The following is a 10,243-nucleotide window of genomic DNA, read 5'->3' as shown; positions in this document are numbered from 1 at the left end:
AAATTTAATTAAAGTTACCGCCCGAAGATGCCCGGAAATTAAATTAAGTTACCACCCAGAGATGGCCGGAAATTAATTTAATTCAACAAGAAAAAGACGTTGTGCGGAGCACGATATTTTCAAAATCCACCCCCTCTCCAAAGATTGGCATGGATGTATCAAATTGTCCATTTCATCTATCTATCTATCCACTCTACTAAAAAAATAGAATATGTTTGTATGTATGTGTGTTTGTTATCTTGCCAAAACGAAGTTTTTGCAAGATATGTTAGCCAGCTTGTATGTTTTTTTGTTTTTTTTGTTTGTTTGTTTGTCTGTAATCACGTATAAAAAATTCTGCATAGCACAGTTATCATTGGAAATTTTTGTAACTTCGCATATCAGAGGCCTATAGAGGTCCCTTTCAGCGCACAAAATTTTGAAGGTCAAGGTCAAAGGTCAAGGTCACTTTGTCGCAAATCAGGGGAGTCGACGAAACCCTTATTTTTTGAGTAATTTTGATCGGATCGTCTTCAAACTTCATGGGAATATAGTTCATGGTCTGGCGCTCAGCTGATTAATTTTTGGTGGCGATTGGCCTTGACCTTCATGGTTAGCGCCTCAGGTCAAACATGTTTGACCCCAAGGTCAAATTTTCTAGTTTTAGGAACCATATCGTGTAGCACCTCAAATTGAAGACCTCAATGAGTGCTTTCTCGATATGTCAAGCTTGAGACATTATGACGTCATTTGGTGACGTTATGAGGCAAAAGCATATTTTTCATGGTTACTCTGTAGAACGATTCTCATCGGAATCTCTCGTAGGCAGATATTCCTCAAGGAGTCGCTCCTGGTGGATAGCAGCTCTGTTCACCTCAGTGTGACCTTAAAGAAGTCACACGTGGTCACATTTTGGCAAGATACAGGTCACCCTGCGGGTGACATTGGTTTATTTTTTGTTTGTTTGTTTGTTCGTCCTTCATAGGCGGCCGAACCGTTGGATGGAATGAGATGAAACTTGGCATGAGTGATCCTTGGGACATGAGAACGGACATGGGGGTTAAGTTCAAGGTCAAAGGTCACGGGGTCAAGGGGTCAAGGTCACCGGGTAACTTCAATTTCTCAATTTCATCCGATCAAGACGGGACCAACGCCATTCGACAGATAATCAAAATTAAATGACACAGTTGATTGATGACATTCACTTCCGACTTCCGGTTTTCGAGTTATGACGTCATAAATTGACTAAAACGTCAATTTTTCATGTTTGTTTGTCCTTTATATACGGCCAAACCGTTGGATAGAATGAGATGAAACTTGGCATATGTGATCCTTGGGAACGGACATAAGGGGATCAAGGTCAAGGTCAAATGTCACGGGGTCAAAGTCACCGGATAACGTCAATTTCTCAATTTCATCCGATCGAGATGGGACCAACGCCATTCAACAGATAACTGTACCCGCCCATGGGCGGGTACTTTGCTAGTATATTACTAAAAACTCTCATCTTGTATGTATGTATGTTCCTGAAATAAAGCCAAAACAGTACACGATAGTGCAAAAAATTTCAGCCCACATTGCTCACCATTATCCTGTGGTGTGTCGTATCAAGTTTCGTTCAAATCCGGCAATGAAAATAATTATTAAAAAAGTCAATCCCCGATTCAGTCAAGTACTCTTCGGGAGAATTTGATCAATGCAAACAACCTCAGTGGTATAGTTTGCTGGAGCTATCTTCTTTTTTTTCTTGAAATGATTTATTTTAAAATCTCAAACATTTAGTATAGACAAAGAACGATTTATTTTTAAGCATAAAATAAACATCGCCATTTTGATCTAATACTTCCGTGTTCATTAATAAATAAAATTGTGTTTAAAAGATAATGCACAATAATTTCTTCAACTTTCTATTCTTTGTTTTTTTTTCACATTGACGTGCAATATCAAGTTTCGTTAAAATCGGGCAAAGAAAAAAATTATTAAAAAATCAATCCTCCATTCAGTCAAGTACTCCTCGGGAGTATTTTATCAATGCAAACAATCTCAGCGGTATAGTTCGCTGGAGCTATCTTTTTTTCTTGAAATGATTTTTTTTTCATCAACCGCTGTCACAACGGGAACCCAACGGGTTCACGAGTCCTCTAGTTAATATTAAAATTGACAATCTTCATCAAAGCTCAGGTCAATCGAATGAAAATTGATTCTATTTCAGATTGAAATTGATGATTTTAGAAGTTTGACCTTGAGTTGACCTCTCGACTTCAAAAATCCTTGGTTTCCCAATTCGGTAATGGAATATGCAAATCTTGTTCAAATATCAAGTCAATCGGATGAAAAATGACGATTTTAGAAACTTGACCTTAAGATGACCTTTGACCTCAAAATCAATAGGCTTCTCAGTTGAGATGACCTTTTCAAGTTGTTGAAGTTTTGTGAAGATCGGTTTTAATTTGTGACCTGGAGGTGATCGACGGACAGACAGAATAACAAAATCGACTGACCAATATACTTGAAAATCTTCGATTTTGAAAGTAATAAAGTTACGAACACCGCCTGGAGAAGTCCGAAAGTGTCTCCGGACTTCTCCAGGCGTTGTTCGTAAACTTATTTAATTTACTAAATTTCCGCTCACATTTTAAAACTAAAATGCAATACGCTCGACAAGCTCTTAACCTCAAATTTAAACAGCGGAATTGAAATATACACAGCCGAATTGAACTTAACAGCAGTTCCGAATGCCAGAATAAGTCTCTGGGTGTCTCCGGACTTCTCTGGGTAGTGTTTATTACGACCCTTTGAGGAGTATGCTGCATTCGGATGATCTGGCTGTTGCGGTGGAGTAGGCAGGAGATGCAGGAGGAACTCGGGGAGTGAAAGGAGGCATTTGGGAAGCATGGGCTGAAGATGAGTATGGAGAAGACTGAGGTGATGTGGGTCAGGCAGTAAAGAAAATAAATTACTATCAGATTAGAAGGGAAGGAGATCAGCCAGGGAAATAGGTTTGAGTAGCTGGAACAGTGACCGAGGATGGAAAGTCTGAGACAGAGGAGGATTCAGGTGGGTGTGATTGTGTGGAGGAGGGTAGAGTGAGTAATGGCAGACAAAAAGATATCAAGAAAATTGAAAGGGAAGGCTCTGATGTCATGTGTAACACCAGCCTACCTTTGCCGCCTAGAAACGGTGGCAGTGACAGAGACACAACAATAGAGGTTGTAGGTTTGCGAGAACAACTGGGTCTGGAGGATAGAAGGAGGATGGATGAACTGAGGGAGGAGATTGGTGAAATGCCGGCTGAGATGGGCTGGACACTTGGTGCGAATGGGGTAAGAAAGAATGTCAAAGATGGCAGATCGTTTGAGGGAGCAAGGTGGGAGGAAAAGAGGGAGACCATGGTTGAAAACAATAAATGAGAGGATTGTGTTCGGAGGGATATCAGTAACGAAGGACTGGTTGAAGTGTGGAAAGAGTTGGCTGAGGACAGAGAGAGGTGGAGTATCGAGGTTAAGGCAGGGCAGAAGCTTGATGCAATCTGGCCTCATCTATCTATAATTCCAGCAATCTCTGTGTGACCGCTGTTTCTCGCCAACCACTGGTCCGATCTAATAGAAACTTGCCAGGTATATTGGTGGGGCCCTGTGGATGTGCCCTTTCAAGGTTTGATATTAATCAGATAAGTGCTTCCCAAGTTATGGCCATTTATTTACCAACCAATGACAGGACATGTTGCTGCATGGGCGTGGCCGATGGGGAAGAGAACCTCAGCTGCATTCCCCATTACGGGTTACAACGTACGGACTTCCGGATCGTGATGACTTCGTGTATTCTAATAATTTCTCGATTTTTTATGCGCATTTATAGATAAACACAATGCCCCAATCCAGTCGTCGTTTACGAGAGCAAAGCAACGGCCTGTGGGGTTGTTTGTTAGTTTTATTTTTTTGGCACGTACGTTTTTTTTGTTTGTTTTTTTTCTCTTCTCTTTGTGTTTTTCCTTGCGATGACATTACAAAAAGGCAAAATACGTTGGCGCTAATTGAATAATTGGCCATTAAAACTAAATTGCGATATGCGAACTTCTGGGCTACGCACGTATGGGCACGCGAGAGCGAAGGAACGGCCTGTGTGGTTGTTTCTGACTCGCCGTTTGAAAGTTGGTGTTTTTTGCTGCACGTACAGCCACGCACGTACGGGCACGTACTAGTCCATCTATAATTCCAGCAATCTGTGTGTGTGTGTATGTCTGTCTGTCTGTGACCGCTGTTTCTCGACAACCACTGGTCCGATCTAATTTAAACTTGCCAGGTATATTGCTGGGGACCTGACTATGTGCCTTTTCACCGTTTGATATTAATTGGACAAGTGGTTCCCAAGTTATGGCCATTTATTTACCAAACCAATGACAGGACACATTGCTGCATAGGCGTGGCCGATGGGGAAAGGGCGCCTTAGTTACCAATGACAGGACATGTTGCTTGGCGTTTTGCACCCACAGTATCTATCTTCTATCTTTCTATAATTCCAGCAATCTCTGTTTGTTTGCCTTTCAAAAGGTTTGAAATTAATCGGACAAGTGGTTCCCAAGTTATGGCCGAGTTAGAGCACGTTCCCCATTAAGGGTTACAATGTACGGACTTCCGGATAGTGATGACTTACTGTATTCTAATAATTTCTCGATTTCGTATGCGCATTTATAGATAAACACAATACCCCAATCCAGTCGTCGTTTATGAGAGCAAAGGAATGGCTTGTGTGGTTGTTTGAAAGTTTTTGGGGTTTTTTTGCATGTACGGCTACGCACATATGGGCATGCACTAGTACCTTATAAAGGGAAGAAGAGGAAAACAACAATAACAAACACATAATCTCCGCTCTGGCCCAAGCACATCTGGGCTTGGTGAAAAGAAAAGCTTATTTGCTCAAACAGTACAGCAGGCAGGTATGCTACAAGCCCATGAAGACCAATGAAAATTTGCACGAATGGACCAACGGGCCCACAAGTACTGGAAACAGGGGGCGTTGCATTAGCGGCACAGCCGCGTTCCAAGCAGTGATGCAACTACCATCGGCAAACTACGTATGAAACAACAACAAACAAACTAGATCGTGTTCATAGAACATCAAGAGGAAGCCGAACAAGCAAAAAGCAAAGATGAAGTCATCAGGCAGAACCTGGATCAGACTCGGGGTTTCAGCTGCTACTCCTTTACCGTCAAACTCATCCAGGCGCAACCAAGTGAACCGTAAAAAATATCAAAAAGAAAAGAATGCAGCTTTTATAAAATTCAACAATTCTGTGTGCCAAACCATGCGCCGATCAAGTTGAAATTTAAAACATATATTCCCCATCACTACCAGCTAATAATTATGAAGTTTCACGTCAATTGATGCAGTGGTTTAAGAGGGAAATTAAAAAAAATATTTTCCTTCAATCCAATATGGCTGCGAAACCATTGACCTATCAATTATTCATGAACACCCTGGTATCCCCAAAGCTTGGGGAACATGTGTGGGACGTTCCCCTCAATTTGTTCAGCCGTTCTCGAGAAGAGTTTTTTTAGAGGTTTTCGGGTAAATCCTGTATGGCTGCCAAACCATGTGACCTATGACATCATATATGGGGAACATTTTGTTCCTCATGTATAGGAGGTCATACCTGTAAATTTTCTCTTCGATCTATTCAGCTGTTTGAGAGTTTTGAAATTTTTCTCAATGTTAGAGACAATATGGCTGCCAAACAACGTGACTGATATCATAATTTTTTTTTGAGTTGACCAATTTATCCCGAGATGACCCTCAAAAATTTTCATACTCATCGGATGTAGCATTATCAGTATGCAATTATTATGTCATAACGAAGGCACCCATGACATCATAAAAAACAAAAACAATCACTTGTTCCCCGTGAAAAGGACTTGACATGTGCCAAGTTTCAATTTTTTTCCATGGAGCGTTTGAGATACACATGTGCAACGTTTCTTCTTTTTCCCAAACATGGCTGCCACACCACGTGACCTACGACTTCATATTTATCAATAAAACGTTCCACATAAGTCCGCACCAATGATAAAAATTTCGAGTCAATCCGATAAGCGTTTCCAGAGAAAAGGGAATCACAAAATTCAGACACGCACGTACGTATGCATGTACGGGACCGATCGCTTAACAACGCTTTTCGCTTTGCAAGCACGAGCTAACAACAAACAAACAAACAAAAACAGCAGCGGCAACAGCAGCAACAGCGGCAGCAACGGCAACAGCGGCAGTAACGGTAACAACGGCGGCAGCAACAGCAGCAACAAAGCGGAAGCAACGGCAGCAGCAACGGCAACAGCAGCAACAGCGGCAGCAACGGCAACAGCGGCAGTAACGGTAACAACGGCGGCAGCAACAGCAGCAACAAAGCGGAAGCAACGGCAGCAGCAACGGCAACAGCAGCAACAAAGAGGAAGCAACGGCAGCAGCAACAGCAGCAGCAATGGCAACAGCAGCAACAAAGCGGAAGCAACGGCAGCAGCAACGGCAACAACGGCGGCAACGGCAACGGTAACAACGGTAACAACAGCAACGGCGATAGCAACGGCGGCAGCAACGGTAACAGCGGCGGCAACGGCGGCGGCGGCGGCAACTGCGGCACGGGCAGCGGCGGCAACGGCGACAGCGGTACCGGCGGCAATGGCAACAGCGGCAGTAACGGTAACAACGGTGGCAACAACGGCGGTAACAACGGCAGCAACAGCAACAACGGCCGCAACAGTAACAACGGCAACAATGGCAGCAATGGCAACGGCGGCAATGGTAACAACAGCAACGGTAACAGCGGCAATGGCGGCAGCAACGGCAAAGGCGGCAGTAACGGCAAAGGCGGCAGTAACAGCAACGGCGGCAGCAACGGTAACAGTGGCAGTAACGGTAACAACGGCGGCAGCAACGGCAACGGTAACAACGCGGCAACAACGGTAACAACGGCAGCAACAGCAGCAACAACGGCAGCAACAGCAGCAACAACGGCAGCAACAGCAACGGAGGTAACAACGGCAGCGACAGCAACAACGGCGGCAACGGTAACAACGGCGGCAACGGCAAAGGCGGCAACGGCAGCGGCGGCAACGGCGGCAGCAACGGCAACAGCGGCAGCAACGGTAACAACGGCAACAGCGGCAGTAACGGTAACAATGGCGGCAACTGTTTCCGTAATCATTCATTCACAGATAACGCCGATGACCACCGATTCTGATTCAGCAGACGTGAAACACGTTTATTCCAAAAGCAGCCATGACACACACACAACACCAGCTGCGCATGCACAATGCAAGAAGGCTTGGGCGGCCGTGCCGCTCATGACAATGACAGTTAAAGATCAATATTGTTACATCCTTCCCCTTTTGTTGTTCAACTGTCTCTGGCGGGCTCACCGTGCGTACAGTCTCTTGGAACAGTCGGATGTGCTTCACTGATGAGTTGGATACTGACAACATGCAAAATATAGGCACACATCGTGAACAATTAAATAGTAAAACACAAGTGTCTACATGAGAATTATTGTTTATGATAGGAACTCTGCAGGGGAGGAGAGGTTCCCAGCACATCACTCCTTGACTGGGTCTTCAGCACCCGTCATCCATGGTGTCTGTGTCGTCCTTGAAACGGGCTGGAGTCTTAATGAATCGTCCAGATCTAGTTGTCTGAACTGGTACAGACTGCAGAGCTTTTCCCGTTGTGCCACTGGTGGTTTTCCCAGAATTGTTTGGGGCCCTGTGATCAGCGCGCCCTTGTCTGTCCTTTGGAACAGTTTCTGGGTGTGACTGATCATCGTCCTCATAGTCTGGGACCTGGATAGGGTCAGCGTCTTCATTAGCTGTGGTTGTGCCGAGAGTTGGTTTTTCATTTGTGCGGCGCAAGTGGACACGGTTGCGTCTGTACGAGCGTTTGCCGTTATCCACCAAATATGATCGCCTGTCCAGCCGCTTGGAGATGACTGCTTTCTGCCACTTCTCTTCCCCTTTGGTGATTGGCTGCATCCTGACATTACCTTCCTCCAGTCGCTGAAGGTCACGAGCTGACCTGTTGTAGAATGCGGCCTGCCTCTTCTGTCGCCGATGCAGACGCAACTTTTCCCCTGCTCTGTCAACAGTACGTGGCTGCAACAGAGTTCCTGCCATCGGGAGGAGGGTGCGCGTCCTTCTATTCATCATGCGCTAGGCAGGGCTGCTGTCAATCCCTTCGGTTGGCGTGTTGCGATGGTCAAGTATAGCCAAATATGGGTCGCTGCTAGCTTTCTTGGCACATCTCAGGAGACGCTTGGCTGTCTTGACAGCTGACTCAACCTGCCGTTGGCCTGGCTGTTCCCAGGACTGGTGGGCCAATGCTCAAAGTCCCATTCTTTGGCGAAAGCAGCAAACTCAGTTGACTCAAACTGAGGCCCATTGTCACTGACAACCACCTCTGGAGTTCCAGAGCTAGCGAAGTGGGCCTTGAGCTTTCTGATGACAGTGTCTGCCTTTGTGTCCGGTTGCAACCTGTCCACCTCCAAAAATTGCTGAAATAATCGACTGTGATTAAATAGACTCTCCATCTTGAGCGAACAGATCGCTGTCGATCTTTCCCCACGGTCGGCTGGCTAACTCATGTGACATAAGTGTCTCTTTCTGCTGTGCTGTTTCATGCTCTCTGCAGATATCACAGGCTCCAATCTGCTCTTTGATCTCGCTCGACATGCCTGGCCAGTCTAAACATTCTCGAGCACGGCGCAAGCATCCATCTGCACCAATGTGAGACTTATGAATTCGGGCTCGCATCTCAGCCCGGAGACTAGCTGGAATGATGATTCGATCTCCTTTGAAAAGGAGAGCATCTTGTACCGTGATTTCATCCCTCATGCTGAAGTAGGGCATCGCCACTACGGGGACATCTGCACGGTCCTCTGGCCAGCCCTGTAGGACAACCCGTTTTAAAGTCTGCAAGGCTTCATCCTCATCTGTCACCGCTTGGATCGCTGCCAAACGCTCAGGTCATATGGGGAGGAACTTTGCCATGTTGACTTGCTTCAATTCACTATTGTTAACAGTGATCAGTCCCATGTGTTGCATTGCTTTTGCACCCAGGAGTGGGGCCAAGTTCTTTCACTACAATGAATTCCACAGAGTATTTCTTTCTGTTCTGTGCATTGCGCAGTTTCAGCCTTGTGGTGCCCAGTGGCTTCACCTCACTTTTGTTCCACATAAGGAGTGTCTTCTTGCATGGGTCACGCTGGCATCCATTTGCGTACTTGGCTGATAACAAGTTTGTAGATGCATCACAATCTATTTGAAACTTCACTGGTGTTTCATCAATCAGCATTTCAGCATATATCTCATCTGTGCCATCAGTCACAGTGCTTACAATTTCTCGCATTGTTATCTATCTATAATTCCAGCAGTGTGTGTGTGTGTGTGTGTGTGTGTGTGTGTGTGTGTGTGTGTGTGTGTGTGTGTGTGTGTGTGTGTGTGTGTGTGTGTGTGTGTGTGTGTGTGTGTGTGTGTGTGTGTGTGTGTGTGTGTGTGTGTGTGTGTGTGTGTGTGTGTGTGTGTGTGTGTGTGTGACCGCTGTTTCTCGACAACCTCTGGTCCGATCTAATTGAAACTTGCCAGGTATATTGCTGGGGACCTGAGGATGTGCCTTTTCAAGGTTTGATATTAATCGGACAAGTGCTTACCAAGTTATGACCATTTATTTACCAAACCAATGGGAAGACACGTTGTTGCGTGGGCGTGGCCGATGGGGAAGGGAAGCCCAGCCGCGTTCCCCATTACAGGTTACAATGTACGGGCTTCCAGAGAGTGATGACTTCGTGTATTCTAATAATTTCTCGATTTCTTATGCGCATTTATAGATAAACACAATGGCCCAAGTTATGATCGTTTTCATATTAGACGGTGTATAAATTTCGGGAACATCAGAGTGCTGGTATGCTCCGAACCAGGAAGTAAATTTTTTCTCTCTCTTCTCTTCTCTTTTTGTTTTTCCTTGCCACGACATTGTGAAAAGGTAAAATACGTTGGCGCTAATTGAATAATTGGGTATTAAAAATAAATTACGAATAATCGTAACTGCGAATAATATCGAACTTCCGGGTCACCCACGTACGGGCACGTGATAGCGAAGAAACGGCCTGTGTGGTTTATTTATTTATTATTATTATTATTATTATTATTATTATTATTATTTTTACGGGCACGTACGAGTGTAGTCAATCCACTCACAGTCACTAGATGAGCTGCCTCCATCC

This window comes from Eptatretus burgeri, chromosome 15 (assembly GCF_056783735.1).
Source record: "Eptatretus burgeri isolate ZD-2024b chromosome 15, Ebu_testis_v1, whole genome shotgun sequence".
Taxonomy (NCBI): domain Eukaryota; kingdom Metazoa; phylum Chordata; class Myxini; order Myxiniformes; family Myxinidae; genus Eptatretus; species Eptatretus burgeri.
Note: the sequence above shows the minus strand (reverse complement) of the source record.